Source organism: Phoca vitulina, unplaced genomic scaffold, assembly GCF_004348235.1.
Source record: "Phoca vitulina isolate PV1807 unplaced genomic scaffold, GSC_HSeal_1.0 scaffold9, whole genome shotgun sequence".
NCBI lineage: Eukaryota > Metazoa > Chordata > Mammalia > Carnivora > Phocidae > Phoca > Phoca vitulina.
The window spans coordinates 53,163,760-53,176,572 of record NW_022589712.1 but is presented as its reverse complement, the minus strand read 5'-3'; positions in this window follow the sequence as shown (position 1 = coordinate 53,176,572).

The window sequence follows — 12,813 nt, the reverse complement described above, 5'->3', positions numbered from 1 at the left end:
GTGCCTGGCTGACTCAGTCAGAGGAGCGTGTGACTCTTGATCTCAGGGGTCTTGAGTTTGAGCCCCATGTTGGGCATAGAGATAACTTAAAAAAAAAAAAAAGTGCTGGTGTCTAGTAAGCATTCAGTAAGTAATTACTAATGTTATGCAGTAAGAATAACCTTCAGAAAGGAAATACAAATCAAAACCACAAAGAGATACCAGCTCACACCGGTCAGAATGACTAAAATGAACAACTCAGTAAACAACAGATGTTGGCGAGGATGCAGAGAAAGGGGGACCCTCCTACACTGTTGGTGGGAATGCAAGCTGGTGCAGCCGCTCTGGAAAACAGTATGGAGGTTCCTTAAGATTTTAAAATAAAGCTACCCTATGACCCAGCGATTGTGCTACTAAGTATTTATCCAAAGGATACACACATAGTGATTCAAAGGGGCACCTGCACCCCAGTGTTTATAGCAGCAATGTCCACAATAGCCAAACTATGGAAAGAGCCCAGATGTCCTCAGACAGATGAATGGATGAAGAAGGTGTGTGCGTGTATACACACACACACACACACACACAGACAGTGGAATATTAGCCATCAGAAAGGATGACATCTTGCCATTTGCAACAATGTGGATGGAACTAGAGGGTATTATGCTAAGCGAAATAAAGCAGTCAGAGAAAGACAAATACCATATGATTTCACTCACATGTGGAATTTAAGAAACAAAACTGATGGAGGTAGGGGAAGGGAAGGAAAAATAAAATAGGATAAAAACTGAGAGGGAGGGGCGCCTGGGTGGCTCAGTTGGTTAGGCAACTGCCTTTGGCTCGGGTTGTGGTCCCGGGGTCCTGGGATTGAGCCCCACACCGGCGGGCTCCTTGCTCAGCAGGGAGCCTGCTTCTCCCTCTCCCTCCTATCTGCTACTCCACCTGCTTGTGCTCTCTCTCTCTCTGTCAGATAAATAAATAAAAAATCTTTAAAAAAAAAAAAAATGAGAGGGAGACAAACCATAAGAGACTCTTAACTACAGAGAACAAACTGAGGGTTGCTGGAGGGGAGATGAGTGGGGGGATAAGATGTTTGGGTGATGGGCATTAAGAAGGCACTTGATGTGATGAGTACTGGGTGTTATATGCAACTGATGAATCACTAAATTATACCCCCAAATTAATAATCTATTATATGTTAACTAACTTGAATTTAAATAAAGCAAAACAAACAAACAAACAAAAAAAGGAGTATCCCTGAGTTGATGAGCAGTGTGTATTAAAATAAAAGAGTTTTTTTTTTAGCCTGGGTGGCTCAGTCGGTTAAGCGTCTGCTTTCGGCTCAGGTCATGATCCTGGGGTCCTGGGATCAAGCCCCATGTCAAGCTCCCTGCTCAGCGGGGAGTCTGCTTCTCCCTCTCCCTCTGCTGCTCCCCCTGCCTGTGCTCTCTCTCTCTCTCTCTCTCTGTGTCAAATAAATAAATAAAATCTTTAAAAAAAAAAAGAGTTTGGAACCTAAGGGCCCAAGAATGTGCCATCCCTCCATGACGCTCCATCTAAGCACCAAGCAGCCTCTCTACATCACAGCTTCCTTATCTATAATGCCAACCACAATATTCCTATCTGAAAGCCAAGAGTGCATATGGCTTAAAATATTTACTCCGGGCCATATCCAGACCTTTATGATTGATGTATACACTGTGATCTTTGTTGGCCCCACCTGTCCTCCCCCTTCTCTGGGAACTGTCTGTGCTGCCAAACCAGAGGTGGGGGTATGAACCGGGCTGGGTGACACACAGAGCACTCCACCTCTCTATGGTCAGTGACCCTGCCACGGATGAGAATGTGATCCTCTCGGGGATGGGATCCATCAGAGTCCTGACCCAAGAATTTATCCAGCTGACCCTATTTGCAAAACAGAAGACTGAGCCATATATTCAAGTAGTCAGAACTGTTTATAGCGTTGGCTCAGGAAAAAAAAATAAAGTTGACTGACCTTAGGCAAGTCACTTAAACTCTGTTGGAAGAAAGTTCCCTCTTCTATGAAGAGCTTTGATCAAGACCATCTGGAAGGTTCTGACATTTGGAGACGAGAACTCTCCTTTTCCTGTTATCCAGGCATTGAACCAAGACAACCTGTCAAGCTTCAGTCTTCTGCTATAAATTTAGTCTGACGACTACTTCTCAGTCCAAAAACGGAGTTTTCCAGGAACCCAGATGATTGCGACTGGGTCTTAACTGTAATGCCTCCTGAGCACTTTCTTAGATTTTTGAGATTGGGTGAGATGTGTATATCATTGTATTCTCCAAAGTCTGGTTGCAGACCCAAATCATTAAACTGGCGAGCTCTTATCCTAAGACAATTGCCACTCAATGTTTGGTCTCCAGCCTCTGTTAATAAAGGTTTTGCCAAAAACTGGAATCACTGCACACCATTTGATACTACTCAGCAATAAAAAGGAATAAACTATTGGTACATGCAACAAATTGGACCAATGTCCAGGGAATTATGATCAGAAAAAAAAATTAATCCCACAAGGTTACATACTGTATGATTCCATTTATGTAACATTTTAAAATGAAATTTCAGAAATGGAGGACAGATGCATAAGCAGTTGCCAGGGGATAGAGACAGGAAGAGGGGCAGGGGAGGGACGTGTGGTTATGAAAAGCCATATGAGGCATCCCTCTGGCATCGGAACTGTTCAGTATCTTGACTGTGATGGCAGACATGCAAGTCTATGCGTGTGATAAAATTGCAAAGAATTAAATACACACACACACACACACACACACACACAGATGAGTGCTAGCAAAACTGGGGAAATGTGATACAATTGGTGTTAACATGCTGGTTGTGATACTATACTACAGTTTTGCAAAATATTACCATTGTGGAAACTGGCCAAACTGTGCACAGGATCACTCTGCATTATTTCTTACAACTGCATATAAATCTATAATCATCTCAATGAAAAAATTTAATTAAAAAAATAGGTTTGGGTGCCTGGATGGCTCAGTTGGTAGAGCATGTGACTCTCAGTCTCAGGGTTATGAGTTTAAGCCCCACGTTGGGCGTAGAGATTACTTAAAAATAAAATCTTTTAAAAAAAATAGGTCTGTTTTTATACTACTAGAACCAGGCAGGTGAAGCCTTTTCCTGATACTATGAAGAATGAATTCTTTTTTTTTTTTAAGATTTTATTTATTTATTTATGTGAGAGAGAGAGAGAGCATGAGCAGGAAGCAGGGCAGAAGGGGAGGGAGAGGAAGAGAATCTCAAGCAGATTCCGGCTGGGCACGGAACCCAATGCCAGGCTCGATCCCACAACCCTAAGATCATGACCTGAGCAGAAACTAAGAGTCAGACGCATAACTGAATGAGCCACCCGGGCATCCCTGAAGAGTGCATTCTTAACATGAGACCCCATTTATCCAAATAGGCTTGCTCCCCATTTGTGTTGACCTTGAAACCACAAGAGAGGCAAACTAGTTGTCACTGTTCCTATCTTACATGAGCCTAATGCTGGTCAGGAATATTTAGACTTTATTTTCATAAATACTAAAAGTTATTCACAAATTCAAAAAGAGCAACATTTTATGAGACACTAAATGTTACTGTTCTAAATTGAGATGGAAATTGGGTTCAATAAGATTTTAGGCAACTCTGCAAGAAACCTCACTCACAAAGGACCCACCAAAACAGTCCTTCAGTAGTGTCATACCGGGGACATTTAAATCAGATTCATCCCAAATACACAAAATTAGGAAGACAAAAAGGGAACAGGCACAGGCACAGAGGAAATTAAAAGTAATTGTAGATAAATACTTTAACATGATTAATATATACAAAATCTGAATACAACTAAACATTTTCTAAGAATAAATGAATTAATAAATGTTACAGATGAGTAACTGTGGAATGGAGAATCTTGACAAAGCAGTTTATCTTTTTTCAAGATTTTATTTATTTGAGAGAGAGAGAGATAATAAGACAGCACGAGCAGGAGAAAGAGGGAGAAGCAGCCTCCCCACTGAGCAGGGAGCCCGACCCCAGGACCCTGGGACTGTGACCTGGGCTGAAGGCAGACGCTTAACTGACTGAGCCACTCAGGTGCCCCCAACAAAGCAGTTTAAAAATTCCAAGTCCAGGGGCGCCTGGCTGGCTCAGTTGGTGGAGCATGTGACTTTTGATCTTGTGTTTGTAGGCTCAAGCCCCATGTTGGGTGTAGGGATTACTTAAAAATAAAATCTTAAAAAAAAAAAAGCTCCAGGTCCAGATGATTTCACATGTGCAGTCCTTGAAATCATCGTGAAGATAATTCTTATGCTATTTAAGCCATTTCAGAGCATAGTAAAAGAATGTAAGCTTTCCAAATATTTTTGACAGCCAGCATAATAGTAAAAACAAAGTTAGGAAAAAAATTACAACTCAAACTCAAAAACATCTTAAGTATAAATATTGATGCAAACGTTTTTTATGCAAACATTTTATGTAAAACATTACCAAGCAGAATCCAGCATTAGATTAAAAAAATAATATACCAGATCAAGTAGAGTTCATTTTAAAAATACAAAGATGGTTCAACATATGAATTACATTAATAAAATTCATCATAATTTTTAAAGGTGAAAAATCACCTCATCTCAAGAGATTCCAAAAGACATTTTAAAAAATTTCACATCAGGGCACCTGGGTGGCCCAGTAAGTTAAACATCACTCTTGATTTCATCTCAGGTCATGATCTTAGGGTCATGAGATCAAGCCCCGTGTCTGGCTCCACATTGAGTGTGGAGCCTGCTTAAGATTCTCTCTCTCCCTCTCCGTCTGCCCTTCCCACCCCACCCCCCACCCACTTGTGCTCTTTTTCTCACTCTAAAAATAAATAAATAAATAAATAAATAAATAAATAAATAAATAATAAAATTTCACATCAATTGCCAATTTATCTTTTTAACTTTATTTATTTATTTGTCAGAGACAGAGAGAGAGTTCAAGCAGAGAAAGCGGCAGGCAGAGGGAGAAGCAGGCTTCCCACTGAGCAAGGAGCCTAATGCAGGACTTGATCCCAGGACCCTGGATCATGACCTGAGCCAAAGGCAGACACTTAACCGACTGAGCCACCCAGGCACCCCTCAATTGCCAATTTAAAACCAAGGTTTATAAGGGTGTTTTAAATATGAAAAATTATGTATTTATTATGGTGAGACATTTAATAATAAAATATAAGAATCATTTCCATAAATATAACGAACGAGGCAAGGTACTCTATTATTTAATCTTGTAAAAGTGCTGGCTAAAACAATGAGAAAAAAAAAAAGAGGTATAAACTATTGGAAATAAAGAGACAAGATTGTCATTTTCAGATGATGTCACTTTCAGAAAATATGATAGGCTTGTTAGCATCGTTAGGTGTTAGAATCATTAGAGAGTTCTATTATGTGGTCAGATTCACATAAAAACAAAGCTTTCTCAATTACACCTCAATAAAGCTCAATTAAAAGAAAAACACAAAACTTATTCTATGCTGACAACAACCAAGTAAAAAAATAAAAGAAAAAAGACACATAAAAGAGAAAGAAGCTAAATAAGTAATCTGCAAAAAACTATACGAAAACTATAAAACACCAAGGAACACCGAAGAAAATAAAAATAAATGAAGAGAAACGCCGTGCTCATGCATGTGTACCACATCCATTTTGTTCGTCCTCCTCCCTGTTACTGCCTTTGTCCCCCCAAATCCCAGCCCATGTTTCTAGAACAGATACTGAGTCCCTTTCTCTGGGTTCCCTGCTCATTGTGTGCAGGTTTCTTGGGACTATCACCCAAGGTGTCCTGCCCATCTCTAGCCAAGGGACAGACAAGCTACCCGAGCAAGGATCACTGCATTCTCTTTCAGAATCTGAAATTTGAGCAAAATGCCTCAAAGAGAGAAAGCTGGTGGAAACAAGGGATGTGAATGAAGTTGAGTGGACTGGCTCCAGGTCCCTGTGTCTGCTCTGCTTCTTTTCATCCCCAAATCTGCTCCTTCAGCTTCCCTTCACATCTGTGAGCCACCTCAAAACCTTTCATAAATTCCTTTATTTTATCTTTTCCGCTAAGTCAGCCAAAGTCTGTTTCTGATTTTTTTCAACCAAAGAATTGTAACTGAATCAAACAGAAAGGCATAGTATCATAAAGATGTCAATTACCTCTAAATGAAGCTATAATTCAATACAACACAGATCAAAACAATAACAGAAATAGAACAAAATAGTTTTCAAGTTCATTTTGTGAAGTGGTACTCAACTTTGGCTACACATTAGAATCATCTGGGGAGGTTTTACAGCCCTCTGTTCCCAGACTGTACCCCCGAACAATCAAACTGGGACCTCTGGGAGTAGGCCAGGGTTATCAGTGTTTATGAAGGCTCCTGGAGTGAGTATGATGTACTGCCAACGTTGAGAATTACTTCTCTAGAAGAATAAACATGTAAGACTAGCAAGAAATGTCTGGGGAAAAAAAGAAAAGAAAAACAAGCTGGTTTGTCTTATCAGCAATTGAAATACATTATAAAGCTACAGTAATTAAAACAGTATAATACTAGCACAAGACCCTGACAGACAATTCAACAGAACGAAACACATACTCCAAAAAAGAGTCAAGTGTATACAATTTAAAATATAATAAAGGTGGCATTTAAAATCAGTGGAGAAAAGATGGTCTACTCCATAAATAACATCGTGACAACTAGCCAACCATTTGAAAACTTTTCAATGATTAAAATAAATTCTAGATGAATCAAATATGAAAACGTGAAAAGTAAAACTATAAAAATGTGTTGCTTTTGCCTGTGTAGTATCTATTTATCCTTTTGGTAATTAGGCTGAGGATTTGGGGTGGACCCACTAATCTGCAATTTTCAATCCATTTGAATGGGGGTTAAAGTAAAAAGATAAAAATATATTAACTCTCCCTAGAAACTAAATAATATAATAAAAACAATGAGTTATCACTTGTTGACCATCATATTGGCAAAATAAAAATGTTTATTGGTAAGGTCTGCTCTTCGTTTTAGTGTGTGGAGGTTAGACAGTCTCAGAGTACACATGGCAGGGAACATTATGGATGTATATACCCTTAATCCAGCAATTCAGCTGTCGGTGATATAATACAAGCGTATCAGCAGCCACAACCACAAAGAGGTACACACAAAGATTTCATTGATAATAGTTTTGTTTACATGGTGAAAAACTAAAAGCAAACTAAATAAATGCCTTTCACGCGGATAATATATCCATCCATGTGTTGACATTAGAGATTTCCATGACTCTTCATCCTCAGGAGGATGGCTGTTTTTAAACACATACACACACACAGAGAAAATAAGTGTTGGCAAGGATATGGAGAAACTGGGACTCTACCATGTACTGTTGGTGGAAATGGAGAACACTAAGGCATAGAACTACCATACAGTCCAGCATTTCCACTTCCACTTTGAGTATATACGCACAAGAACCAAAAACAGGAACTCCAACAGATGTTTGTATGTCACATTCACGAGAGCATTATTTACAATGGTCAAAAGTTAGAAGCATCTCGAATGTCCATCAGTGCATAAATAGATAAGCAAAATGTGGTGTATGCATACGATGGAGTATGAGCCAGACTTTTTTTTTTAAGATTTTATTTATTTATTTATTTGACAGAGAGAGACACAGAGAGAGAGAGGGAACACAAGCAGGGGGAGTGGGAGAGGGAGAAGCAGGTTTCCCGCTGAGCAGAGAGCCCGACGTGGGGCTCGATCCCAGGACCCTGGGATCATGACCTGAGCCGAAGGCAGATACTTAACGACTGAGCCACCCAGGCGCCCTTGAGTCAGACTTTAAAGGGGAGGATATTCTGACACGGGTACAGCACAGATGAACCTTGACGACATTATGCTAAATGCAATAAGCCAGTCACAAATGGACAGTTTTTGTATGATTCCACTTATGTGAGGGGCTTAGAATAGTCAAATTCATAAACACAGAAAATAGAATGGTGGTTTGCCCAGAGCTAGAGGAAGAGAGTCAGGAGTTATCATTTAATGGGTAGAGTTTCAGTTTGCTAGAAGAAAGAGTTCTGGAGATGAATGGTGGCGAAGGTTGTAGAACGATGTAAATGTTCCTAATGCCACAGAACTATACCCTTAAAAATGCCTAAGATGGCAGATTTTATGTTGTGCCTATTTCACCACAGTATAAATTTTTTTCTGGGAAAAAAGAGAAGTTTTTGCTCATTTATTTTGATTTCCTCAAGATTTCTCTTTATCACTGTTGTCTGGGACATTTGCTTGTATGATGAGTCATTCAAGAATGGTTCTGAAACACAAATTTTGAGAATATGCGGGAAAGTTTCCTAGATGTCATTCTTCATGGTTGCATTTATAGTTTGTTATCATCGATCATTTTTATTTGTAATCATTGTTTATAAAATAGGAAGAGTCAAAAAAAAAAAAGAGCAAAGCCTTTAAAAACATCAAAGAAGATCTTTACACAGAGTCAATCACAAATGCAATTATGAAAAATCGGGTGGTGACATCATATCTTAGCTTACAAGTCACTTCTTTGTGGGGTAATTTTCCATATTGGAATTTTGTTTTACATTTTCGCAGCAGTTCCATTTCATTCCCAGAAGCTAGCTGCTCATAAAGAAACTAGTGGCCCGATCATGCATGCCAGGGACCCAAAATCTGAAAAGATTCACTTGGCTAGCCAAGAACACTTAACTAGAGGCGATCTCGTTTCTTTCTCAGGACTGGAACAAAACAGCGAAAATATTTCCACTCAAAATAGAAAATGCAATCTAAAAGAAATCCTGTTCCTTTTCTTTTAAAATAAGAACACAAGCAGAAACTTTGTGGAACTTTGGATTGCCTGACACCGTGGTGTAAGACAGGAACTGCAGCGTGTATATAAAAAAAAAAAAAAAAATTTCACTGGTGCTAGGACCATATGACAAATACTTCATCTAAAAACTGTATCTAGTGCAGCTGCTTAGTATAGAACATGACCAGGATAGAAGAGAAATACCGCCAACTTCTTGTCAGAAAATCAAAACACCGAGCCATCTGAAAGCAGATCAAATACCTTCCCTTAATGTCTATTTAAATATGTACTGAGGTTTTTAGACACAAAAGTACCATTGTAAACACAGGAGAGGACCATATGTAATCTGACCCAAGGAACTAGCTGATTTTGATAAAGGTCGCTATTTGCAACCAAACTCAGCAAAGTTGTTCAAAAGCAACACGAGAAGAACAGGAAAACTCTGGGTACTAAAACCAGGATTAGGATTGTCTGCTCTCTGCGCTTGGTTCTCATACGTTCTCATACAAAGTCCGTCTTCCTGGGGATGTCACACCATCTGTTGCTGAGGTTCATGTAAACTAGTTTTGGTGATTTCATGCCAAAGCTGTTTGACTCTGTTTGTTTAACTCCGATATTTGGTGAGAGATTTCCTGAATATTAAAGGGACATGACACATTCACATTTCTGAGATCTTAAGACTATTTTCAAATATGACTCTGAAGTACTCCCTCACAAAAATACTAGCAGAGGTCTGCCCTGCTCTCGTTCTTGCAGATAATTATAAATTATTCATTCCAGTCATTCCACTGTACATGAGCATGTATTTAGAATTGGAGTAGCACACTGATTCTAATAAATGCCAGTCCTTGCTAAGAAACCTCAAAAATCCGTCCAACAGCAATCTGGAGCCTCAGCGAAGGCAATGCCAGTAAATCAGTTGACTAAAATAATCAGTTCTTCTATCTAGTATAGCTGAAAATGAATGTACCTTCATGACCCAGCAACTCCATAACTAGGTATAAACTCTGAAAAGTAAATGCACGAGGAGACGTGTACTAGAATGTTCACCGCAACACTGTTCGTAGTAGCATAATTGAGAAAACCCTAAAAGTCCATCAGCAAGAAAAAATGCATAAATTGTACGTAATTATGTAATAGAATACTCATAGAAGTTAAAATAATGACTATTTTTGCTAACTTAGCTCTTGAACACATAATTTTAGTGGATAAAAACAAGATGTAGAATATTTCAGTCAGTAAATTATCATATATATAAATTTTAAAGACATATACACAAATCAATGAAAATTTAGAAATAAAATTAGTGTTCCTAAGGAGGGGACTGGAAAATCAAAGCAATATATTCATACAATGAAAGGTATTTTTTAAATGATAGTGTAAAACTCTACTGTTAACATTGAAAGAGGTCAACAATATTGATGTTCTTTTCTTCATTTTGCTAAGGGAAAAAGCAATATGTATATGATGAGCTTATTTTTATTTTCAGAGAAAGTGTGCGTGCATCCATACAAATTAACTGACTGTTTCTGGATGGCAGGATACCTGATAGGCTTTATTTTCTTCTTTATACTTTTCCACATTTTTTCTGATTTTGCAACTAGTAGTATTACTTTTGCGATCAGAAAAAAGTTGCTACAAAAAAGAAAGAACAAAAACACAACATGGCAGATTTTATTTCCAAAGATGGCTGCACAGATATACATTTCCTCCCATATGCTTTTATTACAGTAGGACATTGACACTGCTCCATAGAGAAGTAGGAGCCTCCGTTCCTGCCCCTTGAATACGGACCAGCCTTTGTGACTTGCTTCTATTGAATAGAACGCAAAGTGCCTGCATTACTTCCAAGGGTAGTTCTTAAAAGATGATACAGCTTCTGCCTGGTTTGTTCTCTCTTTCTCGTTCTCTCTCTCTCTCACTCTCCCCCGCACCCCCTGGGAACCCAGCCACCATGTCATGAATTAGCCCAGGCCACATGGAGAGGTTTCACGGAGACGTTCTGGCCAACAGCCCAGCGAAGGGCTCAGCCAAGAGCCAGCACCAACTACCAGACATGGGGGTGATTCTACCCCAGCTTTGAGTCTTCCAGCCAAGGCCCCAGACACCTCTGTGCCTTGCTCAGAATCTGTGAACATAGTAAACAGTTGTTTTGTGCCGTGCATTTTGGCATAATTTGCTACACAGTCCTAGAAAATGGAATACTCACAACAAGCAATATTACACATTGTTTAAGGCTACATATGTGGTAAGAGCAAATCAATTGACCAAAAATAATCATTTCTTGTTATCTAGTACCGCTGAAAATGAGCATATCCCCAAGACCCAGCTAACTCCATGTCTACATATAAACCCTGAAAAAATAAATGCACAGTGAGATATATATGAGGATGTTCATTGCAACACTGTAATAGGATCATTTGAAAAAAACCTGAAAGTCCACCCACAAGAAATTAGATACATAAATTGTGATGTAATTGTATAACAGAATACTCATGGAAGGTAAAATAAATAAATTACTCTATATACAAATTTAGCATGGACTGGAATTACCAAATTCTTTATAATAATTGCTTCTAGGAGCATGGGAGGAGAATGGGACCAAAGAGAGGGCCCCATGGGACTTCACCGATGTGTGGTATTTTTTTTTTATTCAGCACATATTTTTTTAAATTTAAATTCAATTAATTAACATTTAATGTATTATTTGTTTCAGGGGTACAGGTCTGTGATTCATCAGTCTTATGTAATACCCAGTACTCATTACAACACATACGCTTCCCAATGTCCATCACCCACTTACCCCATCTCTCCCACCCCCATCCACTCCAGCAACCCTCAGTTTGTTTCCTAAGATTAAGAGTGTCTTATGGCTTGTCTCCCTCTCTGGTTTTGTCTTGTTTGATTTTTCCCTCCCTTCCCCTATGATCCTCTGTCTTGTTTCTCAAATTCCACATATCAGTGAGATCATATGATACTTGTCTTTCTCTGATTGACTTATTTCGCTTAGCATAATACCCTCTGGTTCCATCCACATTATTGCAAATAGCAAGATTTCATTTTTTTTAATGGCGACATAATATTCCATTATATATATATACATATATATAGCATCTTCTTTATCCATTCATCTGTCGATGTGTGTGGTATTTTTAATAGTGAAAGGTAAAAAGAAAAATAAATTTTAAAAATATATATTGATTTGAAGCCCATATGACAAAACACTAACATTTATTTATTATTTTTTTTTTTACTATTTCAAAAGTGGTGGTGTTTATTTCCATCAGGACACACATAAATGTCTGATTGTCTCTCTTGCTGTGACGTTATCAACCATTTATGTGCATTATCCGGCTCCAGTGCCTGGATTCATTAATGCTTTAGACACTGCAAAATGATCTAACTCTATCATTCTTTGCATATCAGTTGAAATTCTTCTATACAGAGAAGCTACTCCTCCTCAACTCATTATCCAGAAGTAGAAATCTTGGGATGATTCCAGACTTCCCCTCAAAATGATGAAGGCGGTCTCCCCACACCGTATTCAAATGCACCACCTTCCAGAAAGTGGTCGCTTTTCTGTTCATAGAATTGCTATTCTTTTCTTCGATCTCCTGTTGAGTTCGTAGGTGTTCAGAATGGTTTGATCCCTATCCAGCTGAATTCCTGGGACCAGACGAAATTTAGGTCTCCTACTCCTCTGCCATCTTGCTCCTCCTCACATTTATTTATTCTGATTATGAAAGCTCAAGTGACCATAATTGCCCATGTATTTTCCTGTATTCACTTTCTCCCCACAACACCAAAAATAAATCTAGTATTTAAATTTTAGGGGGTTTTTTGGGTTGGTGTTTTGTTTTGTTTTGTTTTTTGGTTGTTGTTTCCCTTTCTGTTGGAAACAACAAATCCCCTTATTAAAAATTCTTCCAGAGATGGCTGGGTGGCTCAGTCGGTTAAGTGTCACAGGCAGGGCCCTGAAAACAG